The sequence below is a fragment of the Camelus bactrianus genome, chromosome 16 (genome assembly GCF_048773025.1).
Source record: "Camelus bactrianus isolate YW-2024 breed Bactrian camel chromosome 16, ASM4877302v1, whole genome shotgun sequence".
Classification (NCBI taxonomy): domain Eukaryota; kingdom Metazoa; phylum Chordata; class Mammalia; order Artiodactyla; family Camelidae; genus Camelus; species Camelus bactrianus.
Window position 1 is genome coordinate 2,360,227 of NC_133554.1, and position 10,836 is coordinate 2,371,062.

Genomic DNA, 10,836 nt, shown 5'->3' on the forward strand with positions numbered 1-10,836 from the left:
AAGCTTAGTGTCCGCTTCTCGGCAGAAGGTTCCACTTTCTAGACTGTGCCTGTGTGTCTCATTCTTTACTTTCTCATGTAATATTTTATCAGGACTTATTTTACACCAATAGCCGTTAATTGAGGCGTTAGAACGTCGGCCTCATAACGTGAGGGAGTATTCTATAAAATTCAGAGAAAGGAGACACAGACAGCAGTGAAGGAACGGACAGAATGTCGGTTCCTTCGATCCCAGTCCGAGCTGGAAGTGTAGGGGGAAACAAGCGCCCCCCGAGACGTGCTTTCATTAAATTTTTAATGTTTCATTTTACCTATAATGCTAAACTATTTGAAAACAGATTGAAAAATGGCATAGTAGGGGTGTTAAAAAATCTCATTAAATTTTAAGTTTACTTTATTCAAAAGAAGACTTACAAATTTACTGCCTGGCTTTACTGGACGGAAACTCATCAATAATACTTTAATAATATACTTCTTACCTCATCTTGTTTTCACTTGAAATAACTGACATGTTTGGCAATTTCTCACGACCCAGTAACAACCTTAAATAATTTTTCACTAATTTCAGTTTTTCTCTAGAAGGACTCCGTTGTGACTGCAATGGGCTATTTATCCCCAAAGACTAATTAAGAAACTTTCTTTATTTTTATGGGTAGACAGCCCACATGGTAAAACATCTGTGTTAGATTTTTCAAATAAAGGAAAACGAACGCTTTAAACAGTTTATTGCAAGATGGGAGGCACGCTTACTTAAGTTCCTTCATAAAGAGCAACCCTGAGCCCAGCAAGTATTTTTTTTTTTTTTTTTGGCGGAGGTGGTGGGGGCACTCTCCACAATTCCTGGGGGACAGCCCAAAGAGCCAGTCTGGTCTCTGGTCACCACTGTGAGACAATTTCACTGGTAGTAAATCCTTTGGGTTGTTTCCCACAGAACAATCATGCCCCATTGGACCAAGGAGAAATTTTTGTGGATTTTGCCACAGGAAAGAAAGTGGTAGTGTTCTTCACAAAGACTCTCAGCCTGCTGCGGGTGCTGGGGGTCTTTCTGGATTTAGTTTGTTAATCCAGCATTTCTACCATAGCCTTGTCGTTTAAAGAGTTATTTCCAGTCCATAGAGACAGAATGGACCTGAATAAAAATTACAAAACCAAGCCCTTTATTAGATACTTAACAAGTTAGCCTTAAAAATTTGAAAACATCTTGAAAAAATGTCACAATCCCATACCTGTGTTTAAAGTGGGAAGTCTCCCTGCCAGTCTCAATGATCTTCTGCAACATGGCTCTGAGCTATGGGAGAAAAATACATCCACACCTGTCCTTCCTGGCTGACTTTACATAAAAGGAAAGACAAAATTGTATCCAGTGGTCACAATGTTTCTTCTCAAGAGAAGTGATCACAAGAAGACAACACATCAAAGAATATATGATCAGAGATTCCAAGGGCCATTATAACTGCCTCTGGGAGTGAAGAATTCTGCAAACTTCGGGCAGATAGAATGTTACTTGTTGTCAGAATGAGTGTCGTTTATCTTTGCCTGTGAGTTCCGACTGCTTTCATCAGCTAAATCACAGTACTGAACACAGTTCTAAATATTCTGCCTATGTTGCCACTACCCTAGCAGCTAAACCCTAATGGGTAAGAAAGACTCTTATAAAACCAAGAAAAATGAAACAAAACAGTGGCAGAATTACTACTGTATGTTAATTTTATTGAAATGTTATTCATAGGTATAAATGATTATTCATAGGTATTATATTGCTGAATAATATTGGCCAAGCATTTAACTAAAGTTGCTGTTTCAAAGTTTGCTAAATGATTTGTCAGTTATACCTCAATGAAGCTAGGGGGGAAAACAAAAAAAATTAAATTGAAAACCTTTGTTAAGGGGGAGGGTATATAGCTCAGTGGTAGAGTGCATGCTTATCATGCCTGAGGTCCTGGGTTCCATCCTCAGTATCTCGTTAAAAAATAAATAAACCTAATCACTGCCTCAAAAACAAATAAAAACAAACAAAAAAGAATATTTTTAATAACCTAGTTAAATGTACCATCAATATGTTCTGTATTAAAGTATAACAAAATCATACATTTCAAATAATCCTCTGGCAATGGATGAACATCAAAGTGTTTTCCCACAAAGGACTTGCCCCCGGAGTACCCCCATGTGTCCTGAACATGAACCCCATAGATGAGGTGAAGACTTGAATGACCTCTCAGCCTGTGTAAGGCTGGTGTCAGCCTCCCTTGCGTGGGACTCCTGAAGTGCCTCTTCCCATCCTAGCAGTTCTGCTGGATAAAGAAGGCTGCAGGTGGTGAGGGGTGGGAAGCCTGGGTCAGCAGTCAGCGACACTCCATCTAACCAGCCATCTGGGATGCTTCAGCAGTCTTGGGCCTGTGGAGTGCCGCTGTCTACACCAGGCGGAGGCTCTGATTGGGGTGCCACCAGCAGTAGTTAGCTGGACAAGGTCCCTCTGCGAAACTCCCGGGCTCCCAGGACAGGACCTTCATCCAGACCCCTGAGGACCGGTTCAGGCTTCCTGGGACACCCTCTCAGACTCCTTTTTCTTGACCAGGACTTGGTCTCCCTTCTGGTCCTACACTGATACCTTCCACTGCATGTGAGGCTCCTGGGCTGTTGCAGGCCTGCTGCGAGCCTGGGGGAGGGCAGAGGGCAAGTGAGGCGAAGGCTGGGTCATGGCCACGAGCCTCCATCTGGCTGTTCATTCTGGTGTCCCATCGGCCTTTCTTTTCTGAACCAGTCACTGTGCCTTCTTCGTGCCCCCAAGATCACTGCCATCCAGATTCTGCAAAATTCCAGGGCATCCTTGTCATCTACACCCTCAAGAACGCCTGCCTGGACTTGGAGACAAGGGGTGCAAATGTCCACGCAGCTGGGAGTCACCCAGACTAGATGGGGAGGTGTATTTAGTGCACAGAATGTGCATGTGAGGAAATTAGGGATTTTCTCGAGGCCTCTGGATAAGATTGTGTCCCTAGGAAGTGGGAGGAGCTCCCTTGGGGAAAGCCCCCAACTCACAACTCACAGGAAAGGTTTGAGCTGACAGTGAAGACGTCCGGGGCGCGTGGCTTCCCACCTCTTTCTGGGAAGTGGACTGGGACTTCCTCTCTTGCTCACCTGTGAGTCTCTGACCAAGCCATTGGCCCTCTCTGGGCCTCCTCAGGGGAGATCGGACCTCCTGAGGAGGTTCACAGGCCTGGTAGTCGGTGGTCGGAAGGGCTGAGGCAGCAGAGCATCGCTGCGGATTCTTGGGCCCACGTGGCCCAGGTCTGGAGCGCGCACAGGCCGAGTGGAGATGGAGGCTGCTGAAGGCGGAGGTTCCGCTTCCTTCAAGGGCGGAAAGAACCGAGGTGCTTCAGCACCGAGGTCTGGACAGCGCCCCCCCCCCCCCCCCCCGCCCCCGGTGCGGGCGGGAGGCGCCCGAAAAGGAGGTGTCCCCATCCCCTCTCCCAGAGCTTGGGTCTGGAGGCGAGGGGGAGGGAGCCGGCCCTGGTGTGCTGACCCGACAGGGACAGACCGCAGACAGTTGGAGACGGTGGACAAGCATGACCCCGGTAGAGCTATCCCAGAGCAGCATGCCAGGCCCGACCCTTGGGCAACCCCACTCCTGTGCAGGTAAGAGCGCAGCCTCATCTCCACTCCAATCCTGCCCTTCCACTGCTTAAGTGCGACACAATGTTAAAACTGGAATTTCTGCTAAGAATCGAAGACAGTAGACATCAGAAATGCTAGTGAGTTGTGAGGCAGGCCACCATGCAGAACTGGAAAAAAAAAACAAACCTCAAAACAAAACCCCCCCAAAAACCGTAGTGGCCGAGAAACTGCCAGAGGACTGCTAAGTCCCTCACCTATATCAAAGTGATCCTAGGAGCGACTGAAGACATTTCTAAACTTTTGGAAAGAGCTTCACAGAGGAATGACGGTGAGGAGGTTACTTGTTCCATTGTTCAAACCTAGTGAGAGAGGTTTTAAGAGGCCAGGTGGACAGCTTGATATGTTTTCCCTGGGGTATGGGGACTCAGTGGCCAATGTATGTATTTGCTCAAAAAAACTAAGGAGCAAGAGAGGCCTGACTAGCTGCTCATGGTCAAGTTGAAAGAGGCGTTTGCACACTTTTTAATGCACAAATTTGGGGGCAACAGACGCATGAATTCTTCCCATGGTCTGGACATGATCTGCATGCATGAGAGGTGGGGGAGGTCCTCTCAGGCACTATCCGTCAGAGGGGCTGATAGTGCCTGAGAGGAGGGCTGATAACATCTCCCAGAAGACAGTCCTAGATGTTACTCCAGGAGAGGGCAACCAGCTGAAGTAAGAATATTTTCCCCAGGGCTAAGTGAAATTCAGGAGAGGGGTCCTCAGCATTGAGGGAGTCTCTCAAAATTCCATTAAAATTCCAGAGAGTAGGATGCCTGCTGATGACACTACTGACCATGGAGACTTTCCCTGCACCCTTGTTTATCTTCCGTCTGTGGGTGCAGACCCAGAAGTGCAAGGCCAGTCAATTCATGTTCAGAGATTTGACTATTACATAGGATGGCTGTCATAGTCACAGCCTGGGGGAGCATTTCTTATCTCAAAGTGACCAGAAAAGTAATGGAATTGCCCCTCACCCTATTCCCTCCCCTTCACTCCCTCATCCATGAAAAGGAGAACTAGAAACTGAATATTCCTTTTAAAGAGATAATAGGAAACAAAGTCACTTTATGATCTCAGCTCAACTGTTGTACATATTCAGAACTTTCCAATCCAGATTCCTTGGAGACAAAATGTAGCTGGCTCTGCATCTGTCAGGAGAGCATCTCTCTGGCCAAGTGTTGGTCCCAGGGCCTACCTGGCTGGAGCGAAGGAAACGTTGAGGGAAAATGGGCCAACAAAATATATCAAATACTGTGTCTGCAGCAAGGCTGCTCTGTCTTTTAATTTTACCTTCCTTTTAAAATGAAGCAATACAACCAGTTTGGTGTGGCGCAGGAATGTACAAATAGAACAGAATAATCTATAGAAATTTTAAAAATTTAAAAATATCTGATGCATTGGTGCAGGTGGGCTAAACCTTTGAAATTAAGTGTAAGGCAATTTTTCTGTCCTTTTCTTTCTCCTCATCCCTACTTTTTCTTTCTAAGAAATGACACTTTGCCAACAAAAAATACTCTTGCCCCAGTTTTTCTAAAAATGTATGCTGCTTTTGTTTTCTCAATATTGAGGGGAACAAGTGCTCATTAATCTGAAATAAATAAGCTGAGGGTTAAAACTGACGACTGATAAATCTGCTTTTATAACAAAAAGATTGTAATGATAAAATATTATCTGACAGTTTTATGACCTTTTACAATTTGACTTATGAATAAATGAAAAGAGGATTTATTAACTTACATAAGAAACCTGGACATCAGTGAAAGTTCAAAATTAATGAAGTTTGCATAGAACTAATTCTTAGGCTAGAATATCTACAAAATAGGTTCGTGGAAGTAAAATTCTTGAAAGAAGAGGAATCTAAGGGATTTCATAGTATCTGCTTGGCATTAAATTAATGTTACCTTTAGGAGATTTAAGTGAATAGAAAGGTGGTGTGTTTCTGCCTTAGCCAAGGAGGCAAGACTCATTTAAGACAGTTACGTTGAAACTCATGCTGAAATGTGGATCTCTAGGGTTAAGTACTGATTTCACTGGTTCACAGTAGCAAGGGAAACTCACAGGAGAGGAGGTGGGTGCGCGCTGTGGCCCTAGCCTGTCCTCCGGCCAGTGGCTCTGAGAAAGGATTTGACCCCCACCAGTGAACAGAGAGCAGGACCACGTGTTAGCGCAGCCCCGTCGGCTGCCGCACACTGAGCCTTACCAGATTGCAGAGGATGAGCAAGGCTGATTTCAGAGTAGGAGTAAGATAAAAGCAAGTGGTTTTTTGTTTGTTTGTTTGTTTTTTTTTTTTTAACTCTGCAGAACTAGGAAAAGAGAGTATAGGTCCCAACAGAAGGAAAACATACCATTGAAAGTGATGGGAAAAGGTTCAGATTTTTTTCCCTCAGAAAAACAGTATGAGGCTTCCTCCAAGATATGGCTTCTTTGAAATGAGGTGTGAAAAGCCTTATGGAGCAACTGACAGTTTAAAAGAGAAGAGAATGAAACAGGGGACCCCTTAAGGAAACTGAAGTGACAGTAGTGGAATCACAGTGCACTGTCTTCAAAGAGCAGAACACAAGCTGCAGAACATGGAATCCTAGATGGTGGACAGCACCTGAGAAGACAGCGCAAAGGGCAGAGAAAATGTAAAAACAGGAAATATTTTGAGAGGAGATTATAGATGCAGGGGATAGAGAAGTATAATTATCCATCCATTTGCTGGTAATTATTCACCATATGGAAGGGTGAATGCACTCCTGGCAAAGGTCTAGAACAAAAGGAACAGAAGCAATGTTGAAAAATATACCGGAACACTTTTCCATACTGGTTGAAAAGTGTTCTTTTATAATTATTTTAATCTCCTCTGTTCCTGGCCTATGTCCCTGTTCTTCACAGCTTTAAGGATGTGAGCAATTTAATTCAATACAAACTTTTTGATCATAGGTTAGCCAGTCTCACAGGTTAAAAATAACTCGCTGAACTTTAATTTGTATTTCTCTTACTATGAAAAATGTTATTTTCACTTGTTTAGGAATGACATTTCGTTTTTAACACTGTTTTGTTCTGTACCTGTTTTCTACTGTGCTGTAGCTCTTCTTCTTCTTCTTCTTCTTCTTTTTTTTTTTTTTTTTCCGTAACCGTAGCTTTTCGGATGACAGGGAGAGCTGGCGGCAGAGCGTGATTCCGGGGGAAGTGCCCAGGAGACCTCAGATGCGAAAATGACGCTCATCTCGGCCTTCCTGGAGTTGCAGGATAAAACCCCAAGTAGCTTAGACTCCCTGGTTCGTTAGGTGGGAAAAAGCAGGTGGTCATGACCTCGACGTGACTTGAACACGCAACCTTCTGATCTGGAGTCAGACGCGCTGCCATTGCGCCACGAGGTCGCGAGGAAAAGCTGACTTTTGATCTTTTAAGGCTCTTCCCTCCTGCACATCCCAGTCGCTTTCCTATTATTGCTCCTTCGTTTTTCGGGTGAACTTCAAGTCAAACGATAGGAAAGGAGCGAGGGGCGGGCGCTGGGCGCGGCTGCGCGAGCCCCGGGACCCCCAACCCAGGCTGCAAGGCTGCAAAACCCGAATCCGGGTCCGCGGAAGGATGGAGGGAGTGGTGGTGCAGGAAAGGGTTAAAGGCGAAAACCAAACCCGGACTCTGCGGGCACACCTGGGAAGGGACTTGGCAACTTAGTATAAAAACTGCGCTCTTGGGTCCGCCCCTCCGGCCCCGCCCCTACTCCCACCCCTTCCCAATTGTAAAGCTAAAAGTCATTTTCGAAAATTTGAACATTATAGAAGAGTGTAGTAAAAATCAAAATCTATAATCCCATCACCAGCTGTGAAGCATTCTGTCGTATTTCTCTCCAGATTTCCTTCCTCCCAGGTATACACAGGTGTCCACCTGTGTTTGCTAAACCTTCTTCACTGTAGAATATAGCAAAGCTGCAGAAAACGGCACAACACAGAGGTAACAGGCTGCGCTCACCTGCCCCACCAGACGGCCAGCCCCCGCAGAGCATGAAACTGCCTTCCTCTCCCGCCAGCAACCAGTCGTGACGTTTACTGAAAGCTTCTTTGCTTTTCTTTAGTTTATTACCCAAATGTGCATCCAAACACACTATAGTTGTGTTGTCTGATGTACATGTTACTTTTAACTCGCCCCTTTCTCCTCACATCCTCCCCTCACCCCAACGAAATGACATGGTGACCCTCTTGGCTCAGGGTTTCAGGACGTTTGCGTTGTCACCGTGTCTCCTGACCCAGGATGTTAACTTGGATCATTTAGTTAGCATGCTTTCTCCTGTGGTCCTCCACTATATACTACTATTTCCCTCTTGGTAATTAATAAATATTTTGGGGGTAAATGCTTTCAGACTATGCAAATACCCTGTTTCTTTTCACACTTGCACCCACTAATTTTAGCATCCGTCTTGACTGCAACAACTATTACTATGGTGTTTGTCTCATGGTGATTTTCTATTCCCTCTTTTCCTTCTACATTGATTATAATTCTTCTATGAGAAAGAATGGTTCTACTCTCCCATTTACTTATTATATACTATATATTCAATTATTTGTTTGCATCAATACAGATTCATGGATATTTTTAAATTCCATCTGTTTAATCCATAGAACATAATTTATTATATTGTTTCTGAAAATTTCTCAGCTTTGTCTATTGTAAGCTCCTTCAGGTTGGCTCCTTTTGACCTCTGCCACCCTATTTTTAGCACTTCCATAGTTTCTGGCACAAGATGTTCCAGGCTTGTCTTGTAGTTTCCCTAAACCAGCCCTGGAATCAACCATTTCTCCAAGGAGTCCTGGTTCCTGTTGCTGGAGAATGGTGCTTAGAAATTCAGATCTGGGTGTTAGATGTGCTCATTGCAATGTGATGTCATTCTCTTTTTCATTCTTTGTAACTTCTCTGACACTGAGAAGCCCAGCTCTCATTAGCTACATGTACTTATTATAAATACACGTACAGGTATACACACGTGTGCATTTATGTGTGTTTCAGAATCACTAACCTGTGCACCTGTAAGAAAAGATTGACTAAGAGGATTTACTTTGTATGTGTACAGTTTTTTGTCTTTAGCTTTACAGTCAAAATATTGTTTTGCACAGTTATTTAGGTTAGTTCTTCTCTTCCCCAAGCTCTTCACTCTTGGTTCTATTATTTCTCCATAGTACAGTTGGGTTGTTATTTTTGTATTCCATTTCAGGTTCACGCAGGCATACACTGCTTGATAGTTTATTATTTTCTATAAATGTTTGCATTTGTAAAACACTACCTCAGTTCTAAGTGCCAGAGCTGTATGAAAGGTACCAGAAACTGTGTCACTCTCTTGTCATCTCTATTTCCCTGACCCACTGCCCCTTTCTTTCCACCCACCCCTGTAGGTAACTAATCTTTTCAGTTTCTGGTTGATCCTTCCTGCATTCTTTTCACAAATGGGCAGGTATATGCTTATTTTATTACATCTCCTCCTTTCTTAGATAAAGGATATCATACTATAATTATTATTTTTGCACTTGGCTTTTTTTTAGCTCAGCAGTTTTTTCCTGGTAATCACTCCATGTCAACTCATTGAGATCTTTATTTATTTATTTTTTACAGCTACATAGTACTTCCTGGTGTGGATGTAAGCATAGCTTATTTAACCACTTTCCCATAGTTTTTGCATGATATTTTCAAGGTTCATCCATGTTAAAGCATGTATCAATACTTCATTCTTTTTATTGCCAGATAATATTCCATTGTATGGATATACAAATTTGGTAGAATTACAATCTACCAAAAATCAAGTGGGAATCAGATTCTCCTCCACCACAGGTTTTGTTGTTTTCTGATTGTTGAAGGCTGTAGTAGTCCATTTGTTTAGTGACTTTAGCAAATTACTTTGGCAAAGGCTATATTCCTTGTTGTGTGTGGTTACTTTAGTGTCTCTGTTCCTTAGCTTGTTTTCAGCTAGTTTTCTGACAGAGATTTCCTTGAATTCCAGGTGCTTTATTTAAAAACAAGAACAGCAACAACAAAACTCTCCCGTTTTTTTTCAGACTGGCTCTGTGCTGGCCCCGTGCTGGCCCCCCTTTAACATTTAGCCAGGCTCGCACTAAGCCTAGAAATAACATGAAGTGAAACCTTGGTGTCTTCTCAGATCTGTTCTGAGTTTGTGTCTTTCTCTCTGCATGCACGAGGCTTTCTAACCTCTCCCACATATATAGTACTTTGGAATGCCCTAATTTCCCAAAGAAACTCTTCCCAGCTTTTGCTCCTGGGCCTTAGGTGGTCCAGGGATGGGATGGGGCACAGGCGAGGAAAAATGCCACAAAGCTTTCCTTCTGCTTTGAAGTCATCCCTTTCTTGATTCAACGTTCACTTGGTTGCTGAAAACCTTTGACTGTTTTCCAGAGTTTCTGACAAACTTGATTTTGGCAGTTCCTGTGTTTTTGATGTTTGTGTGTGTGGGGGAGAACTTGAAGCCTCCTACTCTGCCATTTGGCTGATGTTACCCATCTGCCTATAGAATGCTGGTTTGACAGTTATTTATTCTTTTACATTTTAGAGACATTATTCCTTGGTCGTCTACCTTCCTTAGTTTTTAGTTGGTAATATAATGCCTTTTTCTTTTTCATTTTCAGCAGATCACTATGTGCCAAGTATACTGACCTTTCTAGTTAAGCTTTTGGGGGATGGCTGAGCTTGTTGAACTTTGTGAGTTGACATCTTTCAATAAATTTGGAAAGTTCTCAATATTGTTTTGCGAATACTGCATCTGCCCACCCTCTCTCACCTGTCTTTCTTGGACAGCAATTACACGTAAGTAAGATCCCTTGATCGTGTCCCACAACTTTCTTACTTCTGCTCCTTCTAGTCTTATTGCTGCCTGTTGTTCAGTTTAGATATTTTCTACTTGTTTTCAAGTTTAGTTATGGTCTGTTTTCCGTTGTGAGAAGTCCGCCTCTAAAGTCATCCAATGAATTTCAAGTATCTTACTTTGCAGTTCTAAAATTTCTACTTGATTTTTGGCAGAATTTTAATTGTTTTTAAATACTTGATCCTGTATTTTAAAAAAATCAGTTGTCACCCTCTTGTCTTCTACTTCTTTAAACATATGAATCAGCAATTTTGACTGCTCACTCCACGCCTGGATTGCTTCTTTAAAAATTTTTATTTAAATCATTTATGATTTTTTAAAAGT

General features: G+C 43.1%; 1 non-coding gene across 1 annotated transcript; it reads right to left on the minus strand.

The window, feature by feature from the left end:
- Window positions 1–6,952: 6,952 nt before the first annotated feature.
- Window positions 6,953–7,024, minus strand: TRNAW-CCA (transfer RNA tryptophan (anticodon CCA)). Its single transcript has one exon. It is a non-coding gene; the product is annotated as a tRNA-Trp (tRNA).
- Between the last annotated feature and the right edge of the window lie 3,812 nt (window positions 7,025–10,836).